Consider the following 21,673-nt stretch of genomic DNA (forward strand, 5'->3'; position numbering starts at 1 on the left):
TTGCAGGAGGAACTTCATTTTGGGGGGATTTTCAATTAAATCATGTGAATATGTCTTTATCAGATGATTTCTGTGAGTACCTGCAGACTCTGGTTCTCAGCCATTGTGTCCACGAGGACTGTGAACGCATTCCTCCCCCTGTCACTCACACACATACATATACACACACACACACACACACACACACACACACACACACACACACACACACCGCCTAACTGTACGGGTATTGAGAGAGGGGGGAGGGGAGGGGAAGAGGAGGAGGAGGAGGAAGGGGTTGAGTCTATCCGGAGGAGGAAGCAACTGGCGAAAAAGCGGCAGTTGCACTTGACAAAGCGGTTCCAGAGCCAGAACGCACGCCGGTCGCTCCCTCGTATCCAGAGTTTGGAAGAGGAAAACCGGCGGAGCCTGACGCGCGGTGAGGAGCGATCGGGGAAGCAGGGGGGGCCCGGGGGACCGGGACTTTCTTTCACGCAACTTAGCGGCGACAGGGTGATGTTGGACCGGCGTTTTCGGCGCCTCCCCGCAGCGGATTAATAAAACCTGCGGTGCCAGAGGCTGACCTCTTTCAGCACCCTGGACAGAGACTGAAGCCGACACGGAAGGTAAGCCGCGCTCTCCGCCTCTGGATGTTTGAAGCCGGTCAGCGCCGTTTTCAGGCATTGAGAGTGGGGGCGATGTGATGCAGGCTGACGGCCAGACGTTCACGACTGGAATTTGCTGTAGCGATTTTTTTTTTTTTTAATGGCAGCAGAAGAGTCTGCTCCCATCTTGCAAGTCAAAGGTCCTTTTTTTTTTTTTTTTACAGGATTTCTTATATTTCTTCAGTCAGTTAGTCCGTCTTCTCTCTACCAGTTATAGTTTTGACGACTCTTCATCCATCATATGTGCAACCTCTAGCTATATTTTGAATGGAATAATTAAAAATACAAAGATATAACATGGCTGATATTATTCATAGTCTCGTCCTTGCCTCCAGGTTGCTCATCAGGCTCATTGGAAGCAGATGTTCAATTTGCAGGGTCGTGTGCCTCTGCTCGGCAGGGCAAAAAATAAAAATAAATCCTGCCTATTAGAATGATCTGCCCGGCGCGCACACGCACGAACAGCACGCAGCTGGAACCCAGGACCGTGCGTTAAAACAATCACCGCAATTCTGAATTGAGTCTATCACATTATGAATATATGAGCATCCCGTGAAGCCGAATAACAAATTCGTTTATGTCTGTCGCGCTGGCAGCTGTAACAGTATTCGTGCGTGAGTCCAAAAGTTGACTGTTGGAGTCATAAGGGGTGTGTTGTTCACAAGGTTTTGTGGAAATACCTTGGCTCCAACACTATTTTGTCATTACTCGTAAATAAAAATGTTTTGGGATAACCATTAGTTATGGGCCATAGAAATGCACCCATAACTATTTACGGTCTCAATTTGCTGCCATCAAGATTTATTTAAGATTGCGTATGCTAAGCGATGGTACGAGAAAAATGACAGCATCTAAATCGACAATAATGGAAACAACTACCCGTTCCAGTGTTACACAAAACAAATATATCAGAGAACTTATTCCGTTTCGGTCAACGTGTTATCCCGGTCTCACATTAGGGGCTGCAACCTTCTGGTTATCGGCCAGCAGATCTGGGATGCGGCCACCCGGCTTCTCTTCCCTGCCTGCTCCATGCATCACGTAAACTGTCTGATGCAGCGCTTTTGCAAGGGAAAAATTAATTCTCAGAATGTAAAGGGAGAAAACACCCAAGTCAGGCCTGCTTTGAATAAGAGGTGACCCCCATGCTTGTTGCCTGCGGCGCTCTAACAGGCACTGATAGCTCTTAAAACACTCATGCACACAGCCTTGCTGTGGAAACCCACAGTCATGTGAGCCACAATTTTGAAAGCCTTGATTTTAATGATGTTAATTAGGATTTTGATTACGCTGAATGTGTGATGACTCTCGGCATTAAGTGTGTCTGATATGTCGGCACAGACTGTGAGTGACAAGACTTTAGTTGGAGAGAGCAATAAGTGTGACTCATAGCGAAGATGATGCCACAGAACAGATCATGTCCAGTGCCCTTGAAAGAAAGCATATTTTGATATGCCAGCTTTGCCTCTGGGTTATTAACCTCAGGGCTCTACTGTAAAGAAATTGTTGCTCTATATCACTGGGATGATGAACTAAATGCAAATTAATCTTTCATGCTTGATTTATGATCCAATAAACACACCATGCATTTAAATTTGAATGGCGGCCCTACAGACTGCAGGCCACACAATTGCAAGTTACAGCTCTTTGAATTGCTTTGTTAGAAACAAAACTCCTCGGTTCAAATGACGTGCGTGACACTGGAATCAGAGCATCAACTTCAAGGTGTTTTTGTCATAAAAGCAAGATCCGTGTGATACCCAAGCATCATCTTTCATAGATCTTCTATTCCTAAATCCCAACTCTAAACCTTAGGGTCAGCACTACAGAACCCTCATCCAAATATCACAAGTTGACGACCTCTGCTTCAGATTTTTACACTAGGTTTCATTTATTAGTGTGTCCGGAATCCATTTTATGGGTCCTTTTAAATACTACTAGAAACTCAATAGAACTTTAGTGTAAATACATGACAGGTTGATCTGAAAGCCAAAGAGAAGGCTGAAGCAATACTCTTCTCAACCCCTTTCACGATCATCCCAAGCCTTCAAAACCCCACCCCCATCACTGCTGCATACGGGAATACGGTCAATTTAAATGATCAGTCGAAGACAATCTGGGAGGCGGTGGCTGTCACAGAGAATATTAAGCCAAAATTAACTGCACCAATCAAAAATTTGCATGCAAGGAATAATCAATTGGTATGTGTGAAGCTCCTTTTAGCGTGGATAGAAACAAGAGCGGTGAGAAAGCTGTCTGCGCTGTGCTAGGCTATACTCTCCAGGGCCAGGCTACGCCATGCATGCTAGCAGTGAGATTCTGTGCTGTCCCTCATTTTCATGCCATTAGCTGAAACACAGCTGCTGTTGCATCTGATGCAGTAAGCACTCTGCTCATCTCATCGGTTCTCATCCACTGGTTTTTCCACTTCAGAATCACTGTGCTTCAGAGGGCTATAATCCCCCTGACATAATGGCATCCACTCCAATCAATGACCAAATGGCACAGTCAATCAATAGTGGACATACTGTACAATAACGCGTCCTGGGAGTGGCAGAAGCGAACGCAGCCTCCAGTCATCACATGCTGACTATAGAGATTCTTTGGAAATATACCTCTTAATTATAGATCACAAGTACCAACTTTGTTCAAAAACCATGTATTATGAATTGCTGCATGATCTATGCTAATGTAGCACAGCCGTTTGGGAAAGAGGCGAGGGGCGTACATGGTTTGGTTGACTTTTACTAATTACCACACAAGGAAATACAAGTCAAAGCTGATGTACAAAATGTACAAAAAGAAGAAATGTACCACTTTGGAAACTAAGCAGGGGGAAAATGTTGTGAATTTGAAATGAAATACTGGCGTCTCCTTTTCTACTCCTTGTCTCACTCGTGCATTCACTGAACGGTTTCCAAATCAGACAAGGGAGTCCAGTTCATTCGTTTAAATGTTTGTTGCGTTTCCGAGAAATCTACTTGTCTTTTCAAGTGTTGGGTTTTTATCAAGCCAAAGAAAAAAAATAAATAAAAACAATACTTGGATATATGTAACAATGCGTTTCTGTATTTTTATCTGAGAGGAAACAGCACAAGATTTTATGGTCCAGGGTAAAGCCACATAATTTATGCTTTAGTCGTTTTAAATACTTTGTCGTCAGTATCCTTAGAGATCATATGCACTGGGTAAGTGCATGAGGGATTTGGCCGACATAAAATTTGAAAAGCTAGGTAGTTATGGTTCAAAGACAAACCTCAATGTTGTTACCATGAAAGAAAATAAGAAATTGACATTTCTTTTTGCTTGTATGAGACCTCAAAAAGATGAGAATCTATTCCTGACTGTTTGAGAGAGAATGTCATAAAATTATGCAGTATCTGTACAGTGGTTTAAAAATTTTACTCCATCTCTATTCTGGTGATGAATGCTCCCTTCCAGCTTGGCTAATAGCTTGGTAAATTCGCCTTCCGTAAGGCTGTTGACAATTTTAAAAGTACTAACGCAGAGCTTCTTCTTGCAGAATGTTCTGGCATGTCATAACCAGACATGTCATCAAAGCAATCCACTTGTGACATTTCACACACAGACCTGTCCACTTAAAGACGCCCATCTAACCACCCACGCACACTGCCACACATTGCAAAGCATGTTTTAAACAGAGCATTGCATTGCTGGAGCAGAGCGTTGAAGTATTGGAGACATTGCAGCCCTCTAGGCATGCAGTTATCAGGGATACAGTGATGGGAAATCAATCAGCTCAAGTGGCATGGCCTGGCCTTTGGTTAGGAGTAGAGGCTTGTCTTTTTCAGAGCCACGTCTTGATGTTTGCACCTCTGCATCTTGCAGAATCATCTTTATCATCTTAATCATCTTCGTAAGGAAAAAAAATGTTGCTTTTTGAAATAATTGTTGATTTCATGTTCTCTAAAATCTCAGAATGAAGCTAAATTTTATTTACTTATTTTTATTTTAAAACAAGACAAATTACTGAGAGAACTTTTAAAAAGAAAGAAAGCCAATGTGAAACAAACTAACCTGAAATCCACTGATCAGATTATTCACATAATCAATGATAGACATGGACATTAAGAATCGTTATTGCCAATGATACCATAATTCTATGTTACAATGTCATTTCAGAAAACCCCACTGTTTTTTATGGTCTAAATAGCTTGGCAAAAGAATTGATGAGCAATTGCATAATGGTTGACAAGTGATGAAATAAATACTGAAAAGAAATCCTTATAATCATGCAATGTATGAAATTCTATATTTGTGTTATAAGTGTTGAGAGAGGGCTGCCGTTTTCTTCAGGCAGATCTGTTATATCTCTGTCTCAACCTCATATCTAATTCATGCTCTTAATTGTTACTCTGCAGCTGTGCATATGTGCTCTGACGTGCAATGATGGCAGCCTCAACCAAAGTCAAATCACATACAAAAACCATCCTGGAAATGTTATGTGCTCAGCGTGCAAGCTCTAAAGGATTTAAACCTCCATAAACATTATCATGACATATTATTCCACAGAAATTGTTTCCTCTATAATCATTTTAAGTAGAAATGTAAGCCCATTTTCTTGGTTTAAATCTTAATGAGAGTCATGCACAAGAGTTATGTGGTGATCTACGTGTATGCTCATTTACAATTTACATTTTTGCAAGGTCCTTACAAGAAGCAACTCAAAATAACTTGCTGGTTTAAATACTTGGACTGTCAGCATAACATGTATTCATATTCATCTCTTTGTGTGTGTTATGTGAACATGCATACTTACATGTTGCACTAGGATTATCTGCACCCCTTCTGTCTCTAGATTGTAATGCTGATAAGAAGGAAATAAACTGTGTAACATTTCTCTCAAGTTGGCATTTGTTTGCTTCTTATATTCATCTCAGTGAATCATTGCTGACTGTATGTGTATTTGTTCAGATGGGAAGTGTGTGTATGTTTAAGTCTTGGCACCTGTGCCCATTCTCTCCATTCTTGTATTTCTTCCTGTGTATTAATATGTGAAAAATGATCCGTACAGTTTGGCATTGTGTGCTCATGATATATAGCATCTATCCCAGCTAGAACTTTGGCTTAATGGTCTGTTCTAGAGAGTTTTTTGTTTGTTTTTGTTTTATCTGTGTTTGTTTTCCCAAAACTGTACATTCAAACAATCAAAGAAAATTGAATTATTTGCTGAATAATTTCATCCGGATTAATCTGCTTCAGTGCCATCTCATGTTAAAAAGGGAACATATATTTACCTATATATATTTTATATAATGATATATATGATATATTTATCAATAACCTCTTGACCCACTCATCAAATATCCAAGTTGATTCTCGAAAAAAACTAATAATTCACAAACAGAAAAAACATATTTCAAGCTTTAGTCAAGGCTCAAAAAATCGAGCATTTAAAATCCACCAGACTAAATATTGTTGACGTGCGCTGCATTGACAAATTAGTAGCCAGGTGACAAAAATCTAATCAGAATAAACTAATTAAGATGTGATGCTGAAAAATATTTCCATCCAGGCTAGGAAAAGCAGAGTCTGTCACCAAGATGATGAATAATTCGAGCTTTTTTTTTTGTTTTTTCATTTTGTAGGAGTTGTTTGATAGAAAATTGTGTTCACTGTATGATTTTAAATGAAAGAGATGCTTGTTTGCTGTACATCACAGAAATACATTGCAATACAAATCAATTATTCAATATACACAATATCCAATTTTTCAGTACAACAGTAATTTGCAATATTTACTCCCATATGGTGCTATTATGGCAGCAAATTATTAGTAAATGCTTATGGGGCGTGTGTGATTATATCTCATTTCTTGTGTGTGTTAGGAGACTTGTAAGTGTGTAACAATGTATAAATGCATACTAACATTTACAAATTGACATTCAGAATGTGTTTGCAATCAAGTCTGCAAAACATTTTACTATGTAAGGAGATTTGCAACTCTGTTGAGACTTGTATAATCCTATACATGAGTGACAGTTTGTACACACGCATTAGGAGGTTACACAACTCCATGACCTGAAATATTGAAAAGTCAGCAGTTACAATGCTTGCTGTCATTTTACAATTGTCTTGCAAAAAGTAGACTGGCATTGCAATCATATGCTTTTAGACACATGGAAACAAAACTATTTTGTTGATTTTTAGACAAATATTTCTTTTACATTTACTGGATCGAATCATACAAGCAATCATACAATATGGATTGTTTTCTGGAGAGCACCCCTAGGGTAAACATATTTTTCAGCCTTAAATGTCTTTGGATGCATCTTTTTCACTTTTGTGAGAATCTCCAAAGCTTAGATATTGTTTTAAACATTCCAGGATCTGATTACACATGAAAATTCTGAATGTATTTTAGCACTAACAATTCCCAAGATGTATTCTATACATTCTGTTACACATTTACAAATGTCTCTATGCAAACTGGAAAAAGGGGTACAATAAACATCACCCTCAGGATGGATTTGCATCCCTCTGGTATAATAATGTCCTCATACTCAATTAAACATTATCTTATTATTCAAACGGGAAATCTAAAAAAATAGTGTGAAAAAAAGTGAGCTTGAGAAAACCACGTGTTTAACATGTACTCAGAATCCACTGGGTTTGTAGTATATCTTTTGAAAGAAACACGTTGGCAAAGTAAAAAGACATGTAAATGCAAATATCTGACATGGAAAATTAATTGTCTTTACAGTCTCATTGATAATTTCCTAATAATGACCACTTTTTTGGAAAATGGGTGGGTCAGTAACAGCCTATTGCAAGTATAAAATACATTGTGATTATGTGGATTATGATCAAACATTTTGGACATTTGGACACATTTAGCACAATTTTGAAGATGATAAGCCCATTTTCAAAAAAGCCATTGATACTCTGTGACTCTCCCCATTTGGAAAGCAACCACCAAACAGTAATTCTTTTTTGCCTGGTACATTTCTAAATACATTTGTTGAAAATTTTAGTTTGATGAAAATTTAGAGTTATAATGTGATTTACTTTATAGTGCTGGAATCTGTATTGGTGAACATAACAGATGGCTACCAAATATGTGTTGGTGTGTCTGTAAAATGCTGGTAATCTGTTAAACTCTGTCTCGGTGTGTTTATGTATGCAATTATGTGTCGCCATACTGCTGTGTGCCATCAGCTTAACAAGGGTGTTGGCCAGTAAGGGAACTGACAAGCAAATTCTCCTGGCTAGAAGATATACATTAAATATCAGAGGAGCACTGCAATACTGCTGATGTTTCTGTGACATGGATCATTTATCATAGTATCATTTTAGCAGGTAGAAGTTGGCCCCAGTACATCATGTTGCCTCATACAACTTTGTTTGCCAAGGGGTAAATGTGAGTGACTGTAGTCCCAAGGAGATGTAATTCTTCTATGATCTATGAGGATTTGTTCAATTCAAACAATAGCCGCTCACTGCTGCATGCGTTAGGTATGGTCACTCTCTTTCCGCTCTTAACCTGGCTGGACAGATATTTTACACCTCGACAGTCTTACTCCTTTAGCCTCCACCCAAAAGATCATGACCACAAGTGAGTGTGGGAATATAGATTGACTTATTCACACTGGAGAAGTTAGCATCTTTCTAGTTCAATTGATGTAGCTGTATTGTGTTTAGAATAGTTGGTAGAAGAGTCACCTGAAGGGAAAAGCTGAAAGAAGAAGAAACATTGTGTTTAGAATATATGTGGCCTTCGCTCGACTGAAACACACAGGGTGAAGGTTATATTGTGTAAAATACAGTACAGATAATATTGTCTTCTTATACGATAAGAGACTCGTCCTGTGGAACGCTTTGCTTAGACAACCTTTGTCAGTGCTACTGGAAACCTGCAGGTGTGGTTGTGTGTAATTACAGTTTATGTCTTTGCTTGTAATTAAGTCTGGCCCACTGAGTCAGCACCCAGGGTTGTATACTCTCCATGTGCTCCATCTCAATGCTCTAAAACAGAGGCTCTCATGATTTAATTACACAAACATACACACGAGCCCAGGCAGAGGGAATCCTGAGCCAATAGACCATGTCTCACGCTCTTGAACAGCCCTCCGTATTCCTCCCTTGTTTGTCACTTGCTGGCTTTTGCCAGACCTCAACAAATTTCATGTGTCTGGGAGGTGCATGAAGGTCTCTGCCATGGCAGGGAGTTAACCCTGTTGTTTGGGGCCACCTCAGTAGGGCATTATTGGCTGGCTATTGTGTGTTTCAGCCCGATGACAGTTGTGTAAATCAGCACTGATAGAGATCAATACTGAAGAGAGAAAATGTCGGACTCTCTCAACCAGGCTGAGACCAGGACTAGTAGACTTATTAGGATAAAGCAGCTGTAGGTTGCTGAGGGGTCACAGGTTTCCTCGGTCTAAAAGGCAGAAGCAGATGCTGCCCCTGGGCTGTGTGTGTGTGTGTGTGTGTGTGTGTGTGTGTGTGTGTGTGTCGGGGGGGGGCTGTCTTTCTGTGGACATATAAACCTCTTCTTGCCAAACCCCGCTTCCTATTTCTTCCATCTGACATGATTCCTTTTTTTGTCTGACTTTGACCCACCTTTTTCTCCTCATCATCCCCTGTCTTCTCTTTTCAGTGGCACTCAGAACATCAGCACCTACAGGCACACAATGATGCAAGGACACAAGCAGCAGTGATGTACTGTGTTGGCAGAAACAGAAAAGGCTAGTCCTGATCATTGCCTTCTATTATGCATCATGCCATTGTGTATTTAATGCGTGTGTTTGAAAGTGCACACTCGAGAAAAGAACACGTCTATATACGTGCTTGTAGGCTTTTCTCCTTTCAGCGATGGGCTTTTTTTCCCATTGACCTGTCTTTCAAGTCAACCGAGCAAGGAACTCCACTCTGCAATTACCTAAAATCCATGGCAAAAACAACAGTAAACAAAGATGTAACAACTCATGGCTGTCCGTCACAAAGGCCTAAATCGAAGTCAAACGCTATTATCATTTTGGCAAAACATTCCAACAGGTGTAAGGCTTCTCTGCCAGACAGACACTACTATGCATTTGAAACACATCAAACGAATGCACGTGCAAGTGTCTGTATGTTCTATCAGTTATTAAAAGCCCATATAAGCCATTTATGTGGTTGTTGTTATTGGAATCGGAAATAAAGCACTTGTGTTGCTTCATCATTGTCCACATAGCACTCTGGCAGCATGGGCCTAAGGCTGCTGCCCATAGTTTCATGTCAGAGCCAAAAAAAGGGACTGCAGCCACCACCAGGGCTCAAAATCTTCATCTTCCAGAAAACACAATCATCTATCCTGAATTGGCCACAAAGTAAAGGAAGGATTACAAAAAATCCTAAGAATTGTTCCCGTCTTCCTCTTCCCCTCTTTGTTCTCTTCCCTCATGCTTTCCTGGTTCTCCATCATCTCCACCCCTCTTCAATTTCACTCATTTCTGGCCATTTCTTTCATCAAAATATTATACTTAATGAACACGATCAACCTACTCTCTGAGCACATTGCCTTTGAACATTATTTTTAGTTTCAGACAATCAATATCAACTGTGTTTTCTGTCTGTTCATACAGACTCATGTTTTGGGGGGTATTTTATTCTTGCCTCAAAAATTCTCTTGAGGCGTTTGATGAAATAAGCGGCATCTGGTTTGGTTTGTTCTGAACACTGTCCAGACAAACGTCATATCTCTTGTATCTCACAAAGCTCTTTATCTTTTGTCAATAATTGAACTGCGGCAGCAATGAAATGCTCATTCCCAATCACAACAGTCACTCACAGTGATGAAAACTGATAGAAATCAGCCAGTCTTATGGATAGACAGCATATTGTATTAGTTTTACAAGTGCACTGTTGACTCTACAATACTTCAAAGATGGTCAGCGGGAGTCAAAGAGGTGAATCAGGGTAAGGGTGGAGACTTGCTCAAAGTTAAATGGGGTTTACAAACTATATCTCTCCATATCAATTACATCCCATGGGCAGCTCCACCATTGTACCTTTGGGAGCCAAAAATTGAGCCTAAATCTCTTGGCTATAGCATGTTTAGACTTAATGGTGAAATCACTTACAATCATTGAAATGACAAAATTTAAATAAACACAGTTACACAGAATGCAACTTCACTATGTTGTACAGACTGTAAAATATTAAGACTGATACTTTATCACAGACTGGAAACAGCCTTGCTTTATGTTCAACCCAAGAAAATTCGCCTCAACTGCAGTTTCTGCCTGATCAATGTTACTTCTTAGCAACTCCATCTCTTTCTAATTAAGATATTTCACTTATGGTCTCCTCAAGGATTTCAGAGAAAGGTCAAGCTGACTTTTCTGCCTTTTAGTTCTTGGAGCATTTACAAAGGTCCTGTTCACCACAACAAGAAAAGCCATGCCCGATATTTGCATATGACTCAAATGTCGGGGCCTGATCATATTCTTGGTTTTAAGAACTGGGACACTAGCCAGGGCCTTGCTCAACCTGCTCAACATTCATCACACTCCCTGACTGGAATAATCACTTCATGTTTCATCAGTTTTCCAATGGGACCGGTGATCACTATAAACACTGGGAAACAAATTAACTAGCAGCATCAAGCTCTTAATGGCTCCAATTAGTCATCACTTTTGGGAATGTGTATTATTGAGAATGATTCTGTCTTTTCCAAAATGTGAATTCCAACTAGTTTACAGGAGTGAAAACTAAGTTCTACTACTGTTACCAATGTTGATGAAGTGCATTGTGACCATCCCGCACTCAGGGGCCTGCCAAGGCCTGTTTCAGCTGTAACTGGGTGAGAGGCGTAGTATACCCGGGCCCGGTCGACAGTTGATTGGAGGTCGACATTTATAGACATACAACCATGCACTGTCGTAGATATGTGTGGATAAATTTAGGGTCGTCTACTGCATGTTTTTAATTGTGGGGAGAAAATGGAGAACCCAAACATATAACGCATGGGGAGAACATGCAAACTCTACACAAAAAAGCCCCAATGGCAAAGCATCTAACCTCATTACTACTGCAAATACAAACATTTATATTTTCTTCAAAATGCCACAAAAAAGGCATGTCCTAGTTTTATGTTGAAAAATACCAGCCTACTGTGGAGCAAAATGTGTTGTTGGTACACATACTGTATATCTTGATGATAGTGAGAAAATCTAGATACACACACAAACATCCAGCTGAGAAGTAAATATTCAACGTTTCAATTATGTATGACTTTTGGTTTTTCCCAAGACATCAGAAATTGCAATTGGGGTGATTATGTGGTAGCTGCTCCTCACTGATTTGTTTTCAGATAACATCCTTTGAAAAGATATTCTTCTGGTGCGTATTCTTTTTCCTTCTCTGCAATAGTCTTTTTCACTACAGAAAACCAATCATTCACCCTTTCTAGACCTTGAAGGTGTTTTTGAGCCAAACAAAACTGCTGAGTTTCTACCCCTGCATGGATAATAAAGTAGTTATTTCTACTTTTGATGAGATTAAGCACTTTTGGCTGCAACATTTTTAACAATAGCAAGAGTATTGTTGCGGTGAATTGAGGCAAGTGGACCCTGAATTCGGCAGACAGCCAGGCGATGAAGGCCTTGATATTCATGTAAACAACAAAAACAGAAAAAAAAGACTGAAATCTGGCATTCAGGAGGCACTGATTACGCAGGTAACGGGTAAACCAGGTGAGCAAGTAACTCATACAAGGGGAAAATGTAGAAGAATATGATTAAAGGAGGCAACTTAGGTACACAAAAAGCAAGTAAAGTGACTGACCAGTAAGGACAAGGTGTCAGATGTCAGATAAAAGTACTTGAGATTAAAACTGGGAAAATATCACTATTCTAAAAAGAACTGTGACAACTTCACTGCTCCCTTTGTATTGTGACACTATTGGTAAAGAATAGCTTTTAAAAAATATTTTTTGACACTGTACCTGCACTGAATATAGCAGGTTATGTCAGCCAGTAAGTTGTAGAGGTTTAACTATTTCACACCAAAACTGTAAAAGTTAATCTTCATGAATAAATACTTTGGAAATTATTAAACTATTTCTTAAGCCACTCTGGGTCGCTAACTAAAATAATGGTAAAGATTGAAGATAGTTACAGAATGATTAAAATTCCATTTACCAGTAATATTCCTTTGAACAACTGAAAATTTAAGAAATGAACAACCCAAGTTAAATACCATAATTGTACAGCAAACAGAAAAACACTAATGTGCATAAACAAGAGAGCAGATAGAATAAAGGCATTCCCCTCACAGAGCCATATCTATTACCTTTATTTCTCAAGACCATGTCACTGTGCTGCTGGGCAAATTTTAGCTTACAACCCAAAAAACATGCAAGTTCTGTGTTTGCAGAAGGCAAGAAACCTGTTTGCTGCAGGCACTACATGCTACAGGCTAATTAGCCAAATGGCACCAAAAAAGTGCCGCGGTAGCCGACAGCCTTGCTCAGCCTCGGAGTAAGCCTTGAACTCTCAGGCACTAACAGATCCTCCCAGCCAATCTTTGGGGTATCTGTTCACCAACATCAGGTGTTAAGGCCCAGACTAAGCCACACTTTGTGTATGTCTCGCTAGCAGCTACCCCTCACTCCCGTGCTTATTAAGTTCAAACCGGGCAGGCAGGTGACTGCAGATCAGATCTGCTTTCCTTGCCTCAGCATGTCTCCCTCTGTTCATATCGATGAACAGACATCCTATCATGCTGTGTCACTTTGGGAGGTTGACCTACCCACAACCCCAGCAACATTCAAACCCCCCTCCACCTACCTTTGCATCCTTGGCCGTAATGCCTCGTTGAAATAGAAGAAGAGCAGAGAAGACAGTGACAAAATGTGTGCACAGATGATAAGGTGAGAGTGTGTGTCTGTGCGGTTGTGTCTCAAACACTTGCATGTTGGCGTGCAAGCGAGACATGGTATGTCAGATTTACCTCAAACCGCAGAGAGATAAAGACAGAGGAAGAGGCTTAAAAGCACGCCGCCGCAGGTGTGCGGCTGTGTGTGAATGATAGAACGCTTGTGTCGCTCATCGTCTTTCTGCTCACGGTCGCGGTTAATTATTCACCGGGGTTGTGCTGCAGAGATGAACTGAAGGGCTCTGGGATAAAGGCAGTGGAGGAGGAAGATGAAATTATAAAATCCTAATGAAGGAACTCTGGCTAAATGGTAATTTCTTAAATTGATTTTGAAGAGGTGCCCAGACAGAACTGCCATGGAGAAGCACTGAGATGGAGAGATGGTGAGGATGTCTTTCCTTACTCTCTCATTCTCTCTGTCTGGATGCTTTCCAGCTCTCCTCACCTCTGGCCTAATCTTCTTTTTCATCCCACTCTTAAACTTCATTGCCAAATGTCTGTCCTTTTCTTTCAATCTCTCTTGCCAATATTCAACTTTTCACCTCCTTCTGCCTTTGCCTCCTGTTCACGTCACTCTTATTTTTTCAAACCAAAAATGTCTCTGTTTGGGGATGTCAGTGTAAGGAATCCTGAGTTGTTCTGTTTGAGGTGGGCTCCGAATACTTTCTCATGCTTATAATGCACTTTTTCTTACGTATCCCTTAATTATTGTTGATAAATCAAAACTTGTCGCACTCTCTGGTACTTTTGATGAGCTAACTGTTAAAGAGATGGTAAATAGCTCTAATCATCACATAGTAAACTATGTGTATTGACACATAGGGGAACTCTGACAGTTTAAATTATCACAAACCACAAAAATCAACTACTGTGCCTTTTTCATGAGCACCGGTCATGCCTTCGCAGGTAGCATAAGTAGGACAAGTGTTTAAGAGTTCTCTGGACATGTTCTTAGATTAAAACTGAAGATGACACAAAATTTGTACAATAAATGGAGCACTGCATGTAGGAGCTGACTGCAAAAGCTATAGCGGTGATTAGAATTCACAGTTTTGCAAGTGACTGATAACATTTAAAGTAAAATGTTAGTTAATACTTTCACTTTAAGATTGTGTGTGCTTGGGGGGGAGAAGGGGTACCGAAATGGCAACACTAGCAACAGAATAACATTTGGTTCCACATGGTTTGTACCTAAACATCAGGTTTAAGAGGAACACAACTCTATATTAGCAACTGCAGGCCATAGAGTTATGAAGTGATAGTATATATGTTTACTTTAAGAGTGTAAACACTGGTTTTGGCAGAAAAGAGCAGATAATAGAGTAATAGAGCAGAATAGAGCAGTAATAGAGCAGAATTCAAATGCATCCTGTTCTCCTCTAACTTAGTAGCTAACGTTGAGTCATCATTCAGCTCTTAACCACCGACCGCTCAAGTGGAGTAACACTGTCCGTATGATGAATCACTGGAGTTTACTCAGCTTAAAAAGTTGCTGTTAAAGTTGCAACTTCATCTCTTACTCCTTATGTCTATCATTTACACCACGTGCAAAGGATTATTGAGTCTTCAGCACAAAAGATTTTGAAACACACCATGGTTTGATCCTTCCTTGCCCAGTAAGTCCATTTCTTTAAACTCCTGTTAGCATTTCTCAGCAGCATCTACTGCCTTTGCAGCCCTCTGTCCATCTTTCTCCACATCCTCTGTGACCATCATGCCACCGTGGCCAGACCCATTGCCCTGTTATCCACCACAGAGACAGCAAAAGGCTCTTTGACTGACAGAGATAAGGCATCTAATTAGATGCAGTGATTGAGAGCTCTAGAGGGGGTATAACTGGCAGGCAGACACAGCAGGGACAAAGCCATATCCACAGCCTCCACCCAATCCTCTACAATTAGTCACATCTGCTATCAGTGATCAGCACAGTGTCCCTGCAACGGAGAGACATTCTGCTGCATGTTGCCTGTCAGTGTCACACATTGTCCCTTTCAAAACCAACTGTGAAGGGGTGAATACACACCCGCTGCCGACATGCATTTACAGTGCACACATATTATCCGTTATGGATGAGTACATACATAAAGAATGACAGGAAAATGCATCTTGTTTCAGGTCTTCGCAATGGCACATGTTTAAATTCATACACACTGACAAGCAGGAACACAGGGAGTATGCCACTAGCATGAGCACACCTGGCTGAGACACTGTAGCATTGTGCCATCCTGAGTTGACTGTAGGCATTGATTTTTCACTGTGAGCAAACAGCCTGCCTTTGGAGGTGTTGTTTCCCAGGCTAGTTGTCATATCATTTCAGCGCTAAGTTTTATCTTTCTAATCTTGGTAGCTGAAACAGTAGGTTAGCCCCCTGGAATTTCCAGAATGGAATACTTTAAGGGATTCATTTACTGTTACACAGTGAAGCCTGATTCACAGGTTTATATTTCTATGACACACAATGTAATTCCAAATGTCAGTTAAATAATATATACTCCAGGGTTAAGCTAGTAAATCGTATCAGTGGTATGATACTTTTTCAACTTAACACTGTGAAAACAATAACATGATCTTGTATCCTTTTTGCAAATCTATCATAGATATGAATATGATAAAAACACAATCAAATTTTCAACAGTTATGCACGACTGAAAACATACGAAATAAAAGCAACAGATTCTCTCACTTGCCTAAGGTCGTGAAAAAAATCCATGTAATGACTCAGATCTATAAATGGACAACACTGATGTAAACAAAGAGGTTCTCTAAATGTGTGGTTTATTTTCTGGCGTCTTCGGAAACATATTCCATGAAATCCATTAGCTCAATGAATGAAAGCACAGAGCAGCAGATGCCCAATCAGGCACAGCCATGAGGTTTAATAAGGAAGTAAATTAGGTTGTTGATTGGATTTGGTTTCTCTCTGCACTTGTTTACATGTAAGAGGTCAGTTATGTTCTATTTTTTTTTTTTAGTCCATTGTCATATTTAGACCTTTGACAGAAATAAAACCTTGAGTGCTTGGCCAAAAAAAGGAAAACTTATGTCAGTTTTTATAGAAAGACACTTTGCGGGCTGTTGATTTAATCTTATCAACTCTTCTATACACAGCGAAAAAGTTGAAGGATATCTAGAAGGAGAGAGAACTTATAGCCTACTATGTACTCTGCCTTCAAAGCGTTGAATGAGTTTGGTGATGAGTTGAAAGGCTGTGGATGGAAGAAAAAAAGACAAGGGCACTGAACTAAATCAGCTTCAGGAGTATGACACAGGAGGCTGGTTAAGCGTAGCCTCCAGCTAAAAAGATTTCTCAATAGAAAAACCCACTGAAAGGCAAATTACCCAGGAACCAGGCATAATCCTTGTCTGTGAAACTGGCAACAAGTGTTTTCTCTCCAGGGAACTGAATCCTTCATTTTAAACCTGTTCTTTAATATCACACCCTGGTCTCTGGCGACTGACCAGTCAACTAAGCAACAAAGAAACATAGCTTTAACATTATATTGAGAGTCCTTTGTGTAAGACTGCTTTAAATCAGAAAGATATGGTGGGTATAATACCTGAAATTAGAATTCAATGCACTTGTCCTTCCTCTCTTGCTGTGTAAACATGAACGTTGTGAGCTTGCCTTTTATAAAGGACATTGCGTGAGGTGAGCCTCACAAACGTCTAGCAAAATGGGAGATTGTTCGCCCCTCTGTGGTGTTAAGAGAGCAAAGATGAATTCCCTGAGCACAAGTCAAACAGGCTCTGTGAAATAAGGAAGAAATCTGGACAGCAAAGATGCACAGGCAGATTGGAAGAAAGCGGACACGAGGTGGATTCTCAACATTTATGACCAGATCGAGAGTCAGAAAATAAAGAATAAGATAAATAACTAGAGCTGATGTTATAATATTATGCCGATGTATTATTTACATTTAAAATTGTTTCCAAGTATATATCTCTTCAGTTTTGCAAAATAAAGTTCCTCTTTGTTGTACCTCAGTTCTCCCTTGGGTGGGCTAATACAAAGAGATGCCAACAGATCAACACAGGGCATCTGGAATCATATCAATATTTAAAATCAATATCCTTGAGAAGTTTGATTATTCATCATTACTTTAACTTGGATGTACTATAGGTGAATTAACACACTTCCTGAATTCCTGAAACATGTCAAAGGTAGATTATTTAGCACTCCCACAGCTCGCTCAAAACACTCATGAGCTGATAAAGGGACTTGGCTGAAATACTAAACACTTGGCATTTTTTCTTGGTCGAGAATAATTTACAGATGTAAACAGAATTGTCTTCCAACAGTATTACTCCACGTCTTCACAATCATAACTCGTAGCTTGATCATATTCTTATTGTACAAGTGATGCAGGTTAAAAAGAAAATGTTCTCCCTTCTTCATTACACCTTCTAACAACAGGATGAGTCAGTCTACATGACACTAAACATGTTGTCAGAGTTGATGTCGTGTCTGTTTGGGCATATAAATAATGCCTAGATCTCTAACTTTGTCTATCAACATCTCAGCTCATTTTCCATGATGCATTTATTACTTTGGGGATGGTTATGGCAAAAATGGGGGCCCAATCCAAATGATCAATCTCTGGCTCAATGGATGTATAGGGTCTTTTATCTGACTTATATTCATAATTAACAAAACTAAGAGCAATCATCTGCTCAGTTGGGGTCAACCTGAAATGGGACTTGATTAAAACAAGTGCCACTTTATGCCTGTGGAAAATTTAACTGCTGAAGACATGACAGAAAAAGGCCATCGGTTCAACTATTTATCTGCTGTGCCCTCCTCTGTTCAATCAAATCTGTCAAACTAAAGTTAATTATATATCTCTTAAAATATATTGCAGAATTTTCTTTGAATTGAGTGGAGAAAAATATGACTTTACTAAGTAACACTATGGCTGATACCTATGATAGCCCAGTGAACACAAATTAAATGCTTTGTGGAGAGATATTACATGTTGAGATAGGCCAACCGGGAGTATAATATTTAATGCCTTTAAATATGATGAATGAAAATAACCAATTTCTTTAGAGTATGGACTATGTGAAGAGTATGACATCGAAAAAAGTAGCTATCCTGCAGTGAGTGAAACTTAATTTAATACAAAGTGGTCAGCCAGTGAAATTTCCAAACAGCCCGAGCCAGCCTTTTCTTAAAGGCAATTGGAGGAACCATTGTTAGTCTCAGTGAAAGAGTTGACAGTGCTCTTAAATCAGACCTGCGGTCATACTGGGAACCAAGTAATGGAAATACGGCCCGAAAGAAGTGAATGAAGAACAAAAGGCTTTGTTTTAGATTCTTAAAGGAAATTCAGCCCTATTCCAAGAGGCCTCCTCAATTCAGATTCACTGTTTGGGAGACTTTTGAATAATTTTCCAAGCCAGTGATGTTACTGAAATTGGTCATTTTGTCAAACTGGTATAACAACAGTTCGACAGAGTCGTCAGTCACACAAAGCCAGGTGGGAAAGTCTCCTTGCAAGGCATGAAAGGACAGAATTTCCATGGAAGATTTAGCAAAATTCAGTGATATGGAACTTCCCTACTGATTAGAGGTAATATCTCTAATGTTATTTCTCAATGTCTAAATTGTCCACACAGGGGTCCTGGAAAATCTTTTTTCCTTTAAGCAAATCTTGAATTGCAATTTTTGTAAGTTGCTTTGGATAAAAGCGTCTGCTAAATGACTGTAATGTAATGTAATGTAATGTAATGTAATGTTGACATGAGCACTGTCCCTCTTTTGTTAAGTTATACTTTTGTGAAGTTGCTCCAGGGATCATGGGGATCACAAAAATGTGAGATTTTGGAGTGAAGGATACAAATAAATTAGTTCCTCTTCATATACACTTTGAAAAGTGATGTTTTAGTCAATATATAGGTTAATATCCCATTGTTTAACTGTCTATGCTTAAATTGGATTTAAAGGAGCCAAACTGAAATATTAACTACATGCATCTCAAGAATACGGAAAAATTTAATCTCTCTGCATTTAATTAGTGGATATTTTCTCTTACTGTGTTGACCTAATTACCTTGACATTTGCACGTATATCACACAAATAGATGACAATTGTATGGTAGCTGCAGCATTTTCAATGTGAGCGTCTGACACTTCTGCTATACATACAAACAAATAAAAGCACAGTAGTGATCACATCCTCAAAATTAGTAGGGTCTTCTCTGTGCCACTGCTAGCTTCTGGCGCCTATTTCTCCACTCATGTCAAGATGGATTTAAAATTTCCATCTTTTGGTGTTGTGATAATTTAAAGCGTTGCTTGTGACGTGCGGAGGCTCTGGAGCCACATAGAATCAGTTACTGTGAGACAGTGGGAAGGCTGAGTATTTATGAATGGCCCTCAACAGCAGGGGAGCAATAATCTGCCGGATTCACCCAGCTCTTGTTTCCTTTCCTGCTCTGCTTCTCATTTTTGCTGCTCTGCCCTACATGAGTCAGTGTGTGGCATCCTATTGTATTTGACATTCAGCCCCAGTGTGAGTGTGTGTGTGTGTGTGTGTGTGTGTGTGTGTGTGTGTGTGTGTGTGTGTGTGTGTGTGTGTGTGTGTGTGTTTCTATCAGGATAGAGAGTGGGTGAGGGAGAACTAAAAAGCAAGGAATAATTTATGACCACCGCTCCCTATAATTAGCAAAAATGAAATTGTATGTCAATATCTGAAGGAGCTAAATGGGGCTGCATGTTTGTAAAGAAATAAGAGTAAAAACCTACAAAAAACTACAGATAATGTTTTTCATAAATTTCCCCTTTGAGCTGAGAAAAAATATCACATAAATGGGAAATGATGCCCCAAATGATTAGATAGACAAAGCAAACGATAACTGTTTTTGGTTACATAAAATCCTTTCAGTTTTTGTTTTGGCATCAGACATAATGCTTGGTGAGGCAGATTACATTAGAAAGTAGACACCAAATTGCATTTTTCTTAAATGGTACACTTGAGTATAGATGAAGAGTTTGTATGTGTGTGTGCATGCGCGTGTGCGTGTGTGTGTTACCACTTTTCTTTTCCAAGTAAGAGGGGGGATGTTCAAATATTCTGGTAGCAATCAAATTAAATGTTAAACTCCCAACAACCCCCACAAGTGCCATATAACCATCATGAAAGATAGGAATAATTGTAAAAAATAAATAAACAAAATGTTTCGCATACATTCATAATGCAGTGAACATAGTATGATGTGATTGAAGTTTGATTGTTAGTGCCACTTCAAAAAGCAATAATGATTCAGTCTTTTTTACCATATCATGTCTGAATCTCAGTGCCTGATCTAAATTCTTTACATGTCTGTCTAATTAAACAATCATCTGGGAGAATGAATAAGGAGGGCCGATGATAGTCTAAATCCTGACTTAATGGTGCCAACAGAACATATTGCCCGAACATTTTTTTAAATGAAAGGGCCAAATCCATTTGGACCTCCAAAAATGCCCAGAAGAACAACTCTATAACTTTCTGGCAAGGTGTACGCCTTGTAATCCAGCTCTGAAAAATGTGCACAAAAGCTCTGCACATTGATGAAAGACAGTTTTTGAAGTCTCTTTGGCACAGAAATGGAAGGCAGCCACGCCAGGCGATAGTCTTATTCTCTGAAACTAGCTTGACATATAGGGCTTGATTTCAGTCATACCGATGCAATTGTCACTTCTGCTTACATTTCCTTCTTTGGTCAATACTTTCTTCTTTTCAGTTTTCTTGAGCTGATACATACAATAGGTAATGGAGTTTGCTGCAATGCAATACACAAGCTACTTGTAAGTACTGTCACTCTGCCAACTTACATGTGTTTGTTTACATGTGTTTTTTTTTTGAGACAAAGACAGTATCTTCCAACTCTGACTGTGAGCCATTAATGGTATTAAAGCATATTTTTTTTTACTTTCAGCAGTTGCTGCGCTGCTCTGTTGGGAAGCACTTGTCAATTGATAACTAAACAGTATTTCTGGAATTTAAGACCATGTTCTATAGAAAGATGTTTCACCATACAGTGTGTATTTCCTCCCCCTCCCAACATTATGTGTTTAGATACAGTATACTAAGCAACACTGTTGGTTTTCTTAATGGAATAAAGTTGCACCTTGGACTATTTATCTTTTCTGCTATTTGCTTTGTG

At 39.5% G+C, this 21,673-nt stretch overlaps 1 protein-coding gene across 1 annotated transcript in view; it reads left to right on the forward strand.

Annotated features, from left to right (window-relative positions):
• Window positions 1–230: 230 nt before the first annotated feature.
• The window catches only part of tmem121ab (transmembrane protein 121Ab), a 41,164-nt gene continuing 19,721 nt past the window's right edge, over window positions 231–21,673 (forward strand). The window contains exon 1 of the mRNA XM_086167294.1: window positions 231–605. The gene's annotated coding sequence lies outside the window, so the exon portion shown is untranslated. The remainder of the gene's footprint in view (window positions 606–21,673) is intronic.

This window comes from Fistularia commersonii, chromosome 20 (assembly GCF_037954325.1).
Source record: "Fistularia commersonii isolate RoL2024-O1a breed Wild chromosome 20, RoL_Fcom_v1.0, whole genome shotgun sequence".
In the NCBI taxonomy this organism is placed as follows: Eukaryota; Metazoa; Chordata; class Actinopteri; order Syngnathiformes; family Fistulariidae; genus Fistularia; species Fistularia commersonii.